Source organism: Panicum virgatum, chromosome 3K, assembly GCF_016808335.1.
Source record: "Panicum virgatum strain AP13 chromosome 3K, P.virgatum_v5, whole genome shotgun sequence".
Taxonomy (NCBI): domain Eukaryota; kingdom Viridiplantae; phylum Streptophyta; class Magnoliopsida; order Poales; family Poaceae; genus Panicum; species Panicum virgatum.
Window position 1 is genome coordinate 47,189,169 of NC_053138.1, and position 13,852 is coordinate 47,203,020.

The window sequence follows — 13,852 nt, forward strand, 5'->3', positions numbered from 1 at the left end:
ATTAAGCTTTAACCATAAACTAAGCATACATTAAGCATTAACCATACAAAGAGTACATTAACCATACATAGCTAACTTCTTTAGATAACTTCTTTACTGGTCTTCGAGTTCTTAGATAATTTGAGCACCGCAACCTCATGTCTCTTCAGCTTTTCTGGACTCCAACCACTTTTTCATCCTTGTTTCTTCCCGTTTTGCTTTGGCCGATTCTACTTGTGCTTCTGCTGATTTCAATAATGCTTCAGCTCTAATCTTGATAGTTTCATTGTACAACACTATATTTTGAGATGGCAGGTTCCCCAATGGAGAAGATGAAGTGCCTTTTCCTTTGCCTTTTAGTCTTTCTTTTGCTTTCTTCTGTCCCTCAAGCAGGATAGCATCCAGGTCGCCCAATATTCTACCCGTCAGAGGGTACAATTTTCAATAGCTGTGAAGAGGTGAGAGATTTTTTTTAATCTTTATTCATGAGAAATTGGTTTTGGTGTTCGCTACGGACGAAGTAACAAGAACTGTTGGAATTGATCTCCACCAGTTGCCCCAACGGACAACTGGTCCCTTGACCACGCGCCCTGATCGGGGGCCCAGCCCAAGACGAGGCTGGTGGGCCCCCGTCGCGCAGCCTATAAAGAGGAGGTGGGGACTGATGGCTCAAGTAACGAGGTTCGTCTGCCGCCACCATTCCCCACCTCAAAACCCTAACCCGATCAGAGAGGGGGGCTGCAGCGGCGGGAAGCGCCACCACGCCATCACCGGAGCGCCATCACCACCGGCACCAGCTACTGCACTGCGCGTCGCTGCCCTAGTGCAGAACTTCACCGACAAACCTACGGTGGCTCTGGATTAAGAAAGTAACCTCTCGATCTACACCCTAGTCGATCCAATAGCCTTAACAATGGCATCAAGAGCCAATCTAGTGTGCAGATTGAGATAGGGAAGGATTCGTTTCACGAATCAAAAGAACCAGAGAGAAATCGATCTCGAATCGACAAAGTTAAAGAGAAACGAAACCCTAACCCTAAGGGATCGAAGCTGGTCGCCTGCGCGCGGCAAAGCACCGACGAGGAGCCCCTCGACGGCGGCGCGCCCACATTGTGTTGGACGCACGTGCCGGCGAGAGGGCCCACGCCGGAGCCGCCATCTCCTCAGGCCGCCATGGGCGGCCGCCGACACTGCCGCCCTGCTTGGTGCGGCGCAAAGAAAGAAAGAAGAAAGGCGGCGCTGGCCGCCTCCTCCGCCGCGCCTCCGTTGGAGAGAGAACAATGGAAAGGGGCCCTACGGCGAGCTTCATCTCCGGCGAGCCGCATCGGTCGCCGCCGCCTCCATCGGAACACAGAGAGAAAAGGGAGGAGTGCGCCAGAGAGGAAAAGAAAGGGCTCGGGGTAGCGCGACTGTGGTCCACGTCGCCGGCCATAAGGCCGGTGGTCGGGCCCAGCGGCGAGCCGGCGGTGGCGCCGCCGTCTCCTCCGCCCAAGGGCCGCCGCTTTTGGTGACCACAGAGAAGAAAGAAGAAAGATGGCACCGAGCCGAGCCAAGCCCGACGGCGCAAGAGAGAAGGGGGCGGTGGCGGCGCTGTCGCTCCTCCGGCCGCCATGGCCAGCCGCCGCTCGGTGGCTAGAAGAGAGAGAAAGGAAAGAGATGAATGGCGCTAGGGTTTTTGGGAAGGAAGAGCCGTCCGCCGGTTTTTGCTCCACCGAGATCCATGCCCGGCCGTCGGATACAGATGGACGGCCAGCAGTGATCCACCGGCTGTTGGGCCGACTTTTGGCCCAGGCTGGGAGCGGGGCGCGCAAGCGTGAGTAGGCCGCCTGCGAGCTGGGCCGCCGGCCCAGGCAGGCGCCGAAGCGGGCCGAACCACTGCAGCTGCCAGCTGCGCATGGGCTGAGCATGATGCACGTGGGCCGAGCGCGCGCGTAAAGAGAAGAAAGGGACTCGGGCCAAATTTTGGTCTGGGCTAGAAATAGAGCGTGCAGGTTTAAAAGTTGTTGCACTTAATTTTAACTGAAAGCAACGGGAGAATTGCTTTTGAGAGCATGATTAAAGAACTTACTTTGAGTAAGTTTTGTACAGTTTTATCTCTATTCAATTTTGAACCAATGAGATAAATTTTTTTTTAGAGAGAAAATGAGTACAATGTACTGTTTCTGAAAAGAAAGAAAGATTTTCCGCTGCTACAATAATGTTATCTTTCAATTAAGTTGGAACCAACGAGAAGATTTAATTGGAAGAATAGTCGAAAAGTCTTAAATGATTTGTCTGTGGGTAAAAGACAGAAAAGCTTCCGCTGTTTAAAGTAAAAGTTGAGTTTTGGCATTATTCTGCCATTTGAAGTCTCAAAGTTGAGCATTACTGGAATCACAAAGATATTTCTCATGGAAGAGAAATTTAAAGTTAATTATGGTATTTTTATTTTCTGACCAATGTTGATGATAACATTATTATAATTTTTTTTTTTCATGAATCATACCAAGAAATTTAAGGTCTCTGGTAAATGTTGCATCAAAGTGACCATTTCAGAGAATAGCTAAAGAACTGCTCTCAAACTAGAGAAATGTATTTTTCTAGTTTGCGCTGCAATAAAGTTGATTATCCTCTAATTAAATTCGAACCAACGGGAGAATTTAATTTTGAGGAGCAAATATATGGTTTTAAAGTTTATTGAGTTTTCCATACATTATTTCCGTTTCTGCCCAACGGTGATACAGAATTAATGTAAAAGATTATTCTATTTCTGCCCAACGGTGATATAGAATAGAACTTAAAGTATTGATTATTGACTTTTCAGACAAGAGTTCTATGTTGTCCTTGAAGGACGAAAGACAATGAACTGGGTACTTGTGACTCAGAAAGAAAGAAGGTCATTACATAAGAGAATATATTCTCTGTAAAGAACGGCTTGACAGGAAAAGTACTCAGGATATTTATCCAAGAAGAGTAGATAAAGCAATAAGAGTTCATTTTGAGAAATGTCTCTTATGTACTCTCTATCAAGAAGAATTCATTTTGAGTTCAGTCAAAGTTGTGATAAGTCAATACATGTTTAATTTGACCAACATCGGATTAAGCATGTGTGTCATGGAATATTCAGATTTATTTCTGAATTTGATATGAACCGATCCTGACATTTTTGTTTGGAAAAGTATGAAATAACCCGCATGACAGGATAAAGTTGGCATAGTGCTAATCCTGCATGGCGGGAGAAAGTTGTGATGACTCATGTACTGGTTTATCCCACACTGGGAGAAAAGTTTGGAGTAGCTTTGCTATTCAAGAATTGATCAGGCACTTCTATTGTGTCACAGAGATTAAGCACTCATTGAGTTTAATGAAGAATGGAAAGTTGCATATGAACCTCAAGATAAGAAAGATTTGCGAGCGTGACTTGCTAAAGTGCTGGTAATAGACTCTGTTGAGTTCGTGAAGTGAAATGAGGAAAAAGTACTGTCATATCGAATAAAGGACTCTACTGAGTTATCAAAATAAAGTGAATAAAACGTACTCCCATATGAATTAAGAAAATACTTTGTTCTGCATGACATAATCATGTGGATGAAGTAATAAAAGTTTTCTCATTCACAAAGTTATGAATAGTTTTCGAAATTGTGGCAGAAAAGTTCAAGCCACATTTCGAGGGGGAGAAATATGAGACAGTTAAGAAAGGTACTCCCCTGTAATGTGCATTGAAAGCAAGAGATGATCTATTAAAGAATGAATGTGACCGTCAGGGGGAGTACAACAGTCACTATAGTGATACCCCTATGTAAAGAAATGGCTAAATTCCGGCATTCATGCTGGACGACCCTCCAAGATAGTAAGATGGTGCTTACAGAGCACATATAAAGTTTTTAACAGATATAAAGTTTTTAACAGATTGAACCCAAACAAGAGATTTACTGATATGACATCTTTACAGAAGATGGAATAATCTGGGGGAGCATGGTTTGTAGAGACCTAAGCCTTAAAGAGAAGTAGAAATGCGTGTCCACTTCGATGATTACTTGTTGATGTTGCATACAACACCTGTTGTTAGCTTTTCAAAGAAGATGAATAATGTAAAGAAGGGTCTTGTTATGCAAGAGCCTATAGAGTTTATTGACTTTTGGCAAAGAGCAACAACAGCCCTATATAGAAAACAATGTACCAAGAAAAGAAATGGAGGTTGATTCCTCCTCATTTGAAGAAGTCACGAGAATTCTATGGGCTAAGTCCGTGGAAAAGGAAAATAATTCCTAAAAGAGTCACCACAGTAGGTTGTAATGGACCTACAAAGAGAAATGTGACTCTAGAGGGAATGGTGAAAAATATAACGCAAGGCTTGTGACAAAAGTTTCACACAAAGTGATGAAATATTTACATGACACTACTTGACGTTTTGTCATGGAAAGGAAGAATATATGAGATACCACAAGAAGAAACCCATTTAAAGTCTTGAGATGGTGGTATCTAAAGTTCATAGAAATAGTAAGAAAAAAAAAAAATTGGGTTTAAAGAGATTGAGGAGGACAATAGTTTTTAAGGAAAGTTTTAAAAGAAAGTTAAAGAATGGGAAATTTTATTTCCACAACTTAAAGATAACACCCTACCCACTAGTGGTGGTGTTAATATGCTATATCAGATAAAGAATTCTTGTCCTCAAGTTTTTGTTCTTGGTGGTTGGTTTTCGTTTTAAGAATTGAAACTCATTGAGATAAAAAGAAAGGGGTATTATGGTTACAACAAAGGCATACTTAGAAAAGATTCTAAAGAGATGAAGTATGCATATGAGTAAACCTACGCCTGTTCCTATTGTCAAGGGTAATAGTTTTGGAAACGTTAGTGTTCTAGGAACTAATGAGAGATGGAAATGGTTCCATAAGCTTTAGCTGTTGGAAGCTTTATGAGCGCGCAAGTAAAGAATTTACCTTGACATAGTTCATATATCCGGGTTATTTTGGCAAAAGCTCAATCCAGATATAGATCACTGGAATGAAATTGAGAATATCGGCCTCATTCTAAGAAAGAAATAACTAGTGCTCTCAAAGGGTTGTGAGTACGAAAGTAGAGCTTGTGAAATATGTAGCGAAATCCACAATTGTCGCTAACTTTCACACTTGGAGTTTTTGTGTGGAAAATCTCCAAAATAAAACAATTAACATCAATATGATGCAAAGACATGGTATAGCATGATACGAGGCCAAGGGACAGGCAAAATGGTTAAGGGAACCTGTACCCGGAGTTTGATAATGGTTGACAACAGCGATAACCATTTAAGTAGTTTGCTCCTATGACAACGAGTCAAGTGTGGTGCCAAACACATTGACACAAAGTTATACGTTGTAAAGGAGAAAGTCCGGAATTATGTTGAAATGCATTGAGTAAAAGAATGACAGACATGTGTTTGTGGATCCACTTATTAAAGGCTTGCCGCCCAGTGTGTACAGAGAACACACAGTCGACATGGGTTTATGGTATAGCCTATATTTTCCGGACAATAAAGGGCCCCAAAGTTAAAGTATCTATTTCAGAACAGATACATGTATTGTAGCTGTTGAATCTATCGGCAACCGACCGTGACGATGAAACTGCTCTATACATTAATTTGTGATGAAATATGAAAAGAAGTAAAAGATATGAAGATGAAAGTATAAGAGGAGATCAAGGGGGAGAATGTTGGAATTGATCTCCACCAGTTGCCCCAACGGACAACTGGTCCCTTGACCACGCGCCCTGATCGGGGGCCCAGCCCAAGACGAGGCTGGTGGGCCCCCGTCGCGCAGCCTATAAAGAGGAGGTGGGGACTGATGGCTCAAGTAACGAGGTTCGTCTGCCGCCACCATTCCCCACCTCAAAACCCTAACCCGATCAGAGAGGGGGGCTGCAGCGGCGGGAAGCGCCACCACGCCATCACCGGAGCGCCATCACCACCGGCACCAGCTACTGCACTGCGCGTCGCTGCCCTAGTGCAGAACTTCACCGACAAACCTACGGTGGCTCTGGATTAAGAAAGTAACCTCTCGATCTACACCCTAGTCGATCCAATAGCCTTAACAAGAACAACAAGGGTTATAGGACAAGGCAAGATATTGTTTGCTCATGTGAGGTTTGTATTTCTTAATTTAAAGGTAATTAGGTGGTTTGTCCGGTGCTGAACGGTAGGTTGAAGCTGCAAATCAGTAATCTATTGGCAATATTTAACAGGGCTCATCACGGATCAGCAATTGTGCTTCTGTAAGGACTGGGTGTAAAGTGATGATAAGGTTGCTTAGAACTAGTGTGATCATGGATGGTATATTAGCCGAGTGAACACAAGCCACAACCACAAATTATCCGAGGGGTATGCAGAGAAGAAACAATGGAATTCTCACAGAATGATAGATGCAACCACCAAGTATTATCAAGAAACAAAGAGACAACAATGTAAGCATTGGTAGAGTTTGTAGCATTCTAGGCGTAACAGCTTCATTAATTATATTTTTTCACGTAATCATGTTCCAGGCACCTAATGAACTATATATCGAGTTTGATGATTCTAAGTTTTTGGTGGCAGGTGCTGTTACATTTGGACAGGCAAGAAATACCAAAGTTTAATATAATGCAAAGATGGACAAAGGAGGCAATTGTATATAATATAAATCACAGGCACATGACAGTGATATAGGATCAGATGCAGATCAAATGAGAAAGAAGGCTTTGCTGATGATGCAGACACTTCAGTTAGTCCATGGACCTACTGCTGTTGACGAGCAGATGTTCAGGAATGCTATGGAAGCTTTAAGGGCTCTTCCTGCAGTGCAGTGCACCGATGGAGTAATTGTTCAATCTGGCATGAGTAGCATGGACATTGAGCATGAGCAGCTCCCTGTTTCTTGTCCTGAAAGGACAATGAAAGGTGGCCGGCCACTTAGTACTGGACTTAAGGCGTGGCTATCAAGGAACGATAAGAAAAGGATCTCAGAATGTTCATCAAGGGATTCATTAGCTGAAGACTGGCCTGAGGAAGAGAGGCCTGATAGGAAGAAGACCCGGCGCATAATTGATATTTGATAGGCGAAGAATGTAGTATAGTTTATTTTGAAATTTGGACGACTCATTTATGATAGTGCATGCTTGCCTATAAGTGTGTATCAGACTTTTCTGTAATTGGAGTTGATATAATATATATTTTTAATTCTGAAATGTGTAACATGAATAACTCAAAACCTATCGGGGGGGGGGGGGGGCATGTCCCCATGATTTTTCTAAAAAACATGTGGAAGTCCCTTTTAAAAAAACAATATTATTGCATTTTGCTGCCGTTCAAGGTAAAAGAAGGATTATATCTAATTTTACTACATTGCAAGTTTATTTGCAGTATCTAAATCTCTTTTGGTGCGGTGTTCTCCCATGATATGGTTAGACTTGAAATGCTTTGTCAATCTCTAGGTCGTTTTTTCGAGCAGCCGAAGGACGTGTCGTATTTCGCTGGACCAGGAGCAGACGCTGATTTTGTGTTGCTCCGTCCAACTGCATGAATTACAAAATATCAATATTGGTTCTCATTAGTTACGTTGATGCGACCAATAGTTGAGGTGCAAGACATATATTGGTTCAAGTAAGCTTACAGGACGCATTCTCCAGGTCAACCAAGTTTGTTTCGGCTGGCCGTGCGGTAGCAGTAATGTCAAATTGTATGGGGAGAGTCTTGCCGCTGAGACCTGATGGACAATATTCAGTTAAGTATGTGTTCAGAAGGAATTATGTATCACGATGCAAACATAATTATTATTTTTTCGATGATTTTGCTCAAATGGTTTGCACTGTCGCTTGATAAATGTACATTCTTTTATTACCTTCATATAATAGTGTTGGTGTGGTACCATTACCAGAATCCCCTGATCTGCGTTCAATTATAGTTGTGGAAGAGTCACTACCAGTCCCATTGAGTTGTACATTCCGAGTCACAGTCTTGTAGCCTCCTTAGAATCAACAATATCAATATCAATGCTTATAGATATTGGTGTGCAAATTCTGATAAATTTCTTAGGAAAATCTATAAAGAATACCATGCTACTCTGCTACTTGTGATATTAATGGCAATTTTCTAATGTAGCTGTTTCTATCTGTTAAAACATGGTCTTCATTGTTCTCATGGTGACTAGATAAATTTGATCCATTGTTTTCAGGATTGCATGTATGAAACGAGGCCAACTACGACAATATCAACACTATCACTGTATTATATTATGTCTGTAAGTATTGTGTACTTAGGATACAATTAAATTGGGCAAATATAGTACTTATTTCCCAACATTTCACTAGCATGTTTGATTGAATCCTCCAATGGAATGCTAACCTGACTCTTGCCAAATTCGAACTCGTTACTGTCTGCAGTTCTGCACAAACTATCAGCAAGCACCATAGACTTCATTGTTTCTGCCGAGAAATGTCTAATGCGTGGAGAATGATGAATGCTCCATACTGATCACTCCAATATCCATACTGTCGAGGTAAAGCACCTAAAAGGTGTTCCGGAATTATGTTATACCATTTTATTGCATTTGAATTAAACAATATCAGCAATGATTAGTACATGGTATATGTGAAGGAAATTATATGGTTACCTGCAGGAAAATGGAGCATCCTGTAATATTTGACACTTTGTTGCTAAGCTGAAGCTCAGTCTTTTAGCTTGACGACTGCCTGGAATAGCTTCTTTATTACATAATCTGACCAATCGAAATCTCCGATGCTTGATGGGTCCACAAGAGCATCCCAGTAATCCACTGACACATAGTCATATTTGGAGCCAGGTGATAATAATGTTGACATTATATATATGACAAATGCTACTTTAAACGCATCCTGGTCAGATTGTGTCATTTCATTGCCATATTTTCTTTCTAAAACTTCTTGTGAAGCTTTTATACTCCAGTTTTCCTGGGTTTCTGTACTAAGGTATAACCCCATTACAGTTGCAATGATATCCTTCCGTGGCATACCACAATCAGATATACTCTTTCCATTGCATGATATTCCGAATACTTTTTGAAGATCTGTTTTGCTACTTAATGTGTTTTGTGGAGTCAATACCAAGTGTCTGTGAGAGTGGATCTACTCTGCTCATCAGCCAAGCTGCAACTGTAAACCGGCGGTTTATTTGCCTTATTAGTGAGGGGAATAACAGCAAACCACCAAATCCAATTGACTTAACTAAAGACCTTTTCCTCTCATCGAAGCATGATATAACATCATATATTTGCTTAATTGATGACCGAGTTGAAGCAACAATGTAATCTACTTTCATTTTTCCCAGTGGTAAATCCACTAAACTCGAGGTAGAGCTATCTTGAAGGGAATAGCTGCGATGCAATTACATTGTTTTTCACTCACTCTTAAACAATTGTTTTGCAGTAAGTAAATGAAAGCATGACCGTACTGATACTAATCTATAATAGAAATATTACACAACATACCTCGAGAGCTCCGCGCAAAACGTTCGAACCGGAGTTACTAGCTTCCCAAACTCAGGTTTTTAAGCTGGTCTGTCTCTCGTTCCGTTTCCGGTATGGGACTAAACTGGGAAGTACTGTGCTGCTGCTACAGTGTCGCACATTCGGTCCGGCCCAACACGGCCCACGGGCTGTTACAATCACCCCCCCCTTGAGTACTCGACGTCCTCGTCGAGACATCGAAACAACTTACCCATATGGGACAAAGGAGCAGGATTTTCTCTCTTGGCCACGTCCCATACGACTAGTGCTAACGATCCCATGTGTCACATCTGTGGGTCCACTGCTAGCAAGCCCATGTGTTTCCGTCCACATGCCGGTGGCATCCGTGCCCCCACGCGTGCCCGTATGTGGCGTGAAACCGCGAGAGTTTGGCTCTGATACCCCTGTAACGACCCGGCCCGGGATAACGACTAAGATCTACTCTACACGTTGAGTAAACCACACCTGCTAAATAACTCTCTTGCACTTTCGTCGTCGCTTCGCGCAAAAGATTCGAACCGGAGTTACTAGCTTCCCTGGCTCAGGTTTTTAAGCTGGTCTGTCTCTCCTTCCGTTTCTGGTATGGGACTAAATTGGAAAATACTGTGCCGCTAATACAGTACCCGTGACGCTACAGTAACTTTTTGCTACAATATCGCACATTCGGTTCGGCCCACGGGCTGTTACAGTACTGGCTGCCGCCTGCCGGTCGTGTAGTTTCCGGTGGTCGAGCAGTTTGGCTGTATGCCGTGTAGTGCTGGCCAACAACCAGTTCCACGGAAGCTCCGGCGAACGAGGAGACGATCGTGAGGAGGATGAGAAAGCTCCGCCGCCGATGAGCCATGGCGGCTAATGCGCTAATGGAGAAGACGTGGTTGATTATTGGATAGATTAGCAAAACAACGACTAAGTAATTCTTAGCCTAGGCTCTGATGACTTGCTAAAGGTTAGAGTCGATGGTGATTGGTATTATCTTTGACTTGAACGTGTCAAGGGATGAATCATGCGAATTGGTCAATGAGGTAAGTGAAGTTTGCTGTGTTGGGTTTCGTGTCTGACGAATCCTTCACACGATAAAATTTGAACGGGTGGTCCATTGGTTGTCAAAGCACTTTAATTTGGGGTGCGAATGTGTGTATGCGTGTGTCTGAAGGAAACAAAAGTTCAGATACGGATAGAACAAAGAGAGTTGAACATTCGACTCTAGAGTCTAGACATACAAGTGGTGACAATTAGTAACTTTCGGAGTAGTAAGTTTTGGGTTGAGGTTTTGGGATTCGAATTGCGAAAAATTTCGGTTCTGACCGAAATGGGTGAATTTCCAAAATTTTGGACCCCGATTCGATTGTTTGACCGGTTAACAAATTCATTTTTATATGAAATTTGGCTGCAGTTATATGGAGGTTTAGTAACTGAGTACTCCTAGAGAAGATAGTGGGATAGAACTAGGGAGATATTGTGAGTGTGAGGAGCTTAGGAGAAAGATGACGAAAATACGATATTTATGCGTTCATCAGCTCTTATAAAGTTGAAGAGGCTAAAAGAATTATATAACTAAGGCTTATTCATATCTTTATAGCTAATTGGAGGCTTTCCACGTGAAGTCACCTAGAATCCTAGTCGGACATTACTAACAAAATATAGAAGTTCCAAAAATTCTCATAAAAATCAGAAATATTCGGCTATTAATTCAACAACTCTAATTATAATAGTCATTGGACAAGTTATCTTTCCTAATAAATTATGAACTTCTGCTATTTTGAAAATAGACTACTGTAACCCCCTAAACATGTATCTAAATTACCCACCTTTGCCATGATAAAAAAATTCTAAAGTAACCCCCTAACCTTCATGTAAATTACTCACCTATACTATTATAAAAATAATGATAATATGCCCCCTATATTTGAATATAAATTATCCAATTATGTTGTCATTAAAAGTTAAAGTAATCCCTAAATATGAATCTAAATTATATAATTATAACAAAATATTAAAGTGCACTAATATAAAATTCTAAATTACTATCTCTATCACTATTAATATAGTATTTATTTTATTGTTTATATAGAAATACTACCCATGATATATGTCACTATGTATTCATGTATGATAGAGAGATAAGAATACCAATCCATAAACAAATAGTTCAATTAAATATATATCAAACACAATGGAGATATGATGCAAAATGAAATATACTGCAACTAGATAATGAAAAATATGTATTTTAGAGTTTTGTGTTAGAATATTTAATAGATGACAGAGGGCGCCAGATAGATAACTGGAATTATTAGCTATAAGTTTTATTTTTGTATTAATTTTAATTTGCGGGGGCATATTTTAGTAGGCTAGTACTATCTCCATCCAACTATCCAAGGCACTTTACCAAATCTGAAAAATCCATCTATGCAAGGCATATTCCAATTTGCATGGGTTGTTGTGCTTGACAACTTGTGGATCAGCGCAGGAGTTATTCCCTCGGCACCCGGCTCAACCCCCGAACGCATCTGTTGCGGCAGGCCTTTCATTTCTTCCCCTATTTTGTTTCCCATCTCTATCCTTTGCTGCACAGAAGATCCCAGACTGCAAACGGAGTAATTACAGGATTGAAAGGCTTTCTGGTTAACGAGAAAAAATTAAGGAAAAAAAGTGTTTTTGCACCTAGTTCAAACATCAATGGTGATTTTATTCCTTCTTTTTAAACTTTGAAACGAAGAGCCGTTTACCCCTGGTTTGTAACATGGTTAGGTTTGCAAGGATTAAATGGAGGAAAAAAATGGAAAAGAAAAAACACATATGGGAAAAGACAGTACTACCCCTCATCTTATATTCTTTTTTTTTGAACTATGCCAGGAGCACTGGCCCATCATATAAGACTCGACAATGAGCACCCACGCCGACCGCACGCTCGAACGCAGGTGAGGCTGTCCAGCTGTCTGGAACGCGCCTACTGAGCAACTCACTCCCTAACCCACCTAAACACACGCACACACACTGCTCAGTCTCCACTGGGGATAAACCCCGGCGCAGCACCCGGTCGATCCCGATGGGATTCGAACGCGGGCGGGTGGGTTCCCAGCCTGGCGACCACACCACCGGGCTATCAGCCCTTCTGCCATCTTATATTCTTTCACCTGGTTGGAAGAAACCAAACCCGCGCAGCTGTCGGGGCTTAGGGTTTGGCGGGCTGGCGGCGGCTCCACCCCGCGCGGCCGTCGTGCCCCTCCCCAGGCCCCGTTGCGGCTTCCCCTCCCCCTCCCGAGGCCCAAGCGCGCGCGCAGCCCGCGACAGTGGCATGCGCGGCCGCCCCACAGGTGAGTCGTGACAGCAGCCCCCGTTCCGTCTCTCGTCGCCGCCGCGGGAGGCCGCAGTCCCGTCGCCCATCGCAGCGGCCGCGCTGGCCCTACTGCTCGTGGAGACTGGTGGCCGGCCGCCGGGCCTGCCCTTGGCCTGGGTAACTGCACAACCTTCTAATGACGTGAGGAGCTGATCCTGCTTGTCAAGGACGTCGCCGCCGGCCAGGAGGTGAAGCGGTGGTTCGACATCTGGGATGAGAAGTGGCAGCCCCTGCGGGGCGGGGACAAGATACACGTCCAGCTCCAGTTCACGGACCTCGCTGCGGACCCGAAAGGCGGCTGGTGCACAGGCGTCGGCAGCGCCGGGTACAAGGGCGTCCCACGCACCTTTTTCCAGCAGCGCCGTGGCTGCCGGGTGCGGCTGTACGAGGACGACGGGACTGCGGCCTCCCGCGGCAGCGATGAGCGACGGAACGGCAGCCGCGAGCGCATCCGCGAGCGCGAGGCGTCGAGGTGCCTTGATTTGGCTACGGGCGGTTGCAATAAAGGAGGCCGCTTACAGTGGATTTTGGGGGCGAACGGTGACCCAATTAGTTTGTTGTGTGATATTCCTCCAAGTCCATGGTGGTCGTAGGCTCGCGGACACAGGATCCGATGGCGGGGCAGGAGATCCAGCAGCTGGAGAGGATATTCAACGGAGATGAGGAGGAGATCCGGTGACAAGGAGCGGCGGAGCAGAGAGGGGTGTGGTGTGGGGGAGCAGTGGTTACGGTTGGAAGTAGGGATGTAAACGGATCGAATATGGACGATATTACTGATATCGTATTTGTTTTCATATTTTTGTTCGAATACAGAGTCGGATATGGATAGTGTTAGTTTTTTCTAGATAAGATTGTAATGGATATCGTTGTCATAAAAATATAACTTTTAGTATATGGATACGAATCGGCTACTGATATTGAATCATACTTTTAGTCAACTGAAACCACGAATTATATTCCAACATTTCACATGCGGACTCTAACTGTTTTGTCATGCATCATCTTCGGCGTGAAGAACATCCCATCCAAATGCAGAATTTGGAAGCACAGCATCAAAAGAATAGGA

The 13,852-nt window shown here is 43.3% G+C and overlaps 3 long non-coding RNA genes across 6 annotated transcripts; 1 reads left to right on the forward strand and 2 right to left on the reverse strand.

Annotated features, from left to right (window-relative positions):
* The first annotated feature begins 6,008 nt into the window (after positions 1 to 6,008).
* Positions 6,009 to 7,144, forward strand: LOC120699379. 2 transcript variants are annotated; one of them, XR_005685378.1, is made up of 3 exons: positions 6,009 to 6,076; positions 6,175 to 6,393; positions 6,524 to 7,144. It is a non-coding gene; the product is annotated as an uncharacterized LOC120699379 (long non-coding RNA). The 2 variants fall into 2 exon arrangements; XR_005685377.1 differs by having other exon boundaries at positions 6,028 to 6,393.
* A 96-nt stretch (positions 7,145 to 7,240) lies between these two features.
* LOC120699381 lies at positions 7,241 to 7,633 on the reverse strand. Its single transcript, XR_005685382.1, has 2 exons — positions 7,578 to 7,633; positions 7,241 to 7,479 (listed from the first exon to the last, which is right to left on the reverse strand). It is a non-coding gene; the product is annotated as an uncharacterized LOC120699381 (long non-coding RNA).
* LOC120699380 lies at positions 7,627 to 9,389 on the reverse strand. Of its 3 annotated transcripts, XR_005685381.1 has the most exons (5): positions 9,174 to 9,389; positions 8,577 to 9,093; positions 8,309 to 8,471; positions 7,806 to 7,931; positions 7,627 to 7,670 (listed from the first exon to the last, which is right to left on the reverse strand). It is a non-coding gene; the product is annotated as an uncharacterized LOC120699380 (long non-coding RNA). The 3 variants fall into 3 exon arrangements; XR_005685379.1 differs by having other exon boundaries at positions 8,577 to 9,380; XR_005685380.1 differs by having other exon boundaries at positions 7,806 to 7,928; positions 8,577 to 9,378.
* Positions 9,390 to 13,852: the final 4,463 nt, after the last annotated feature.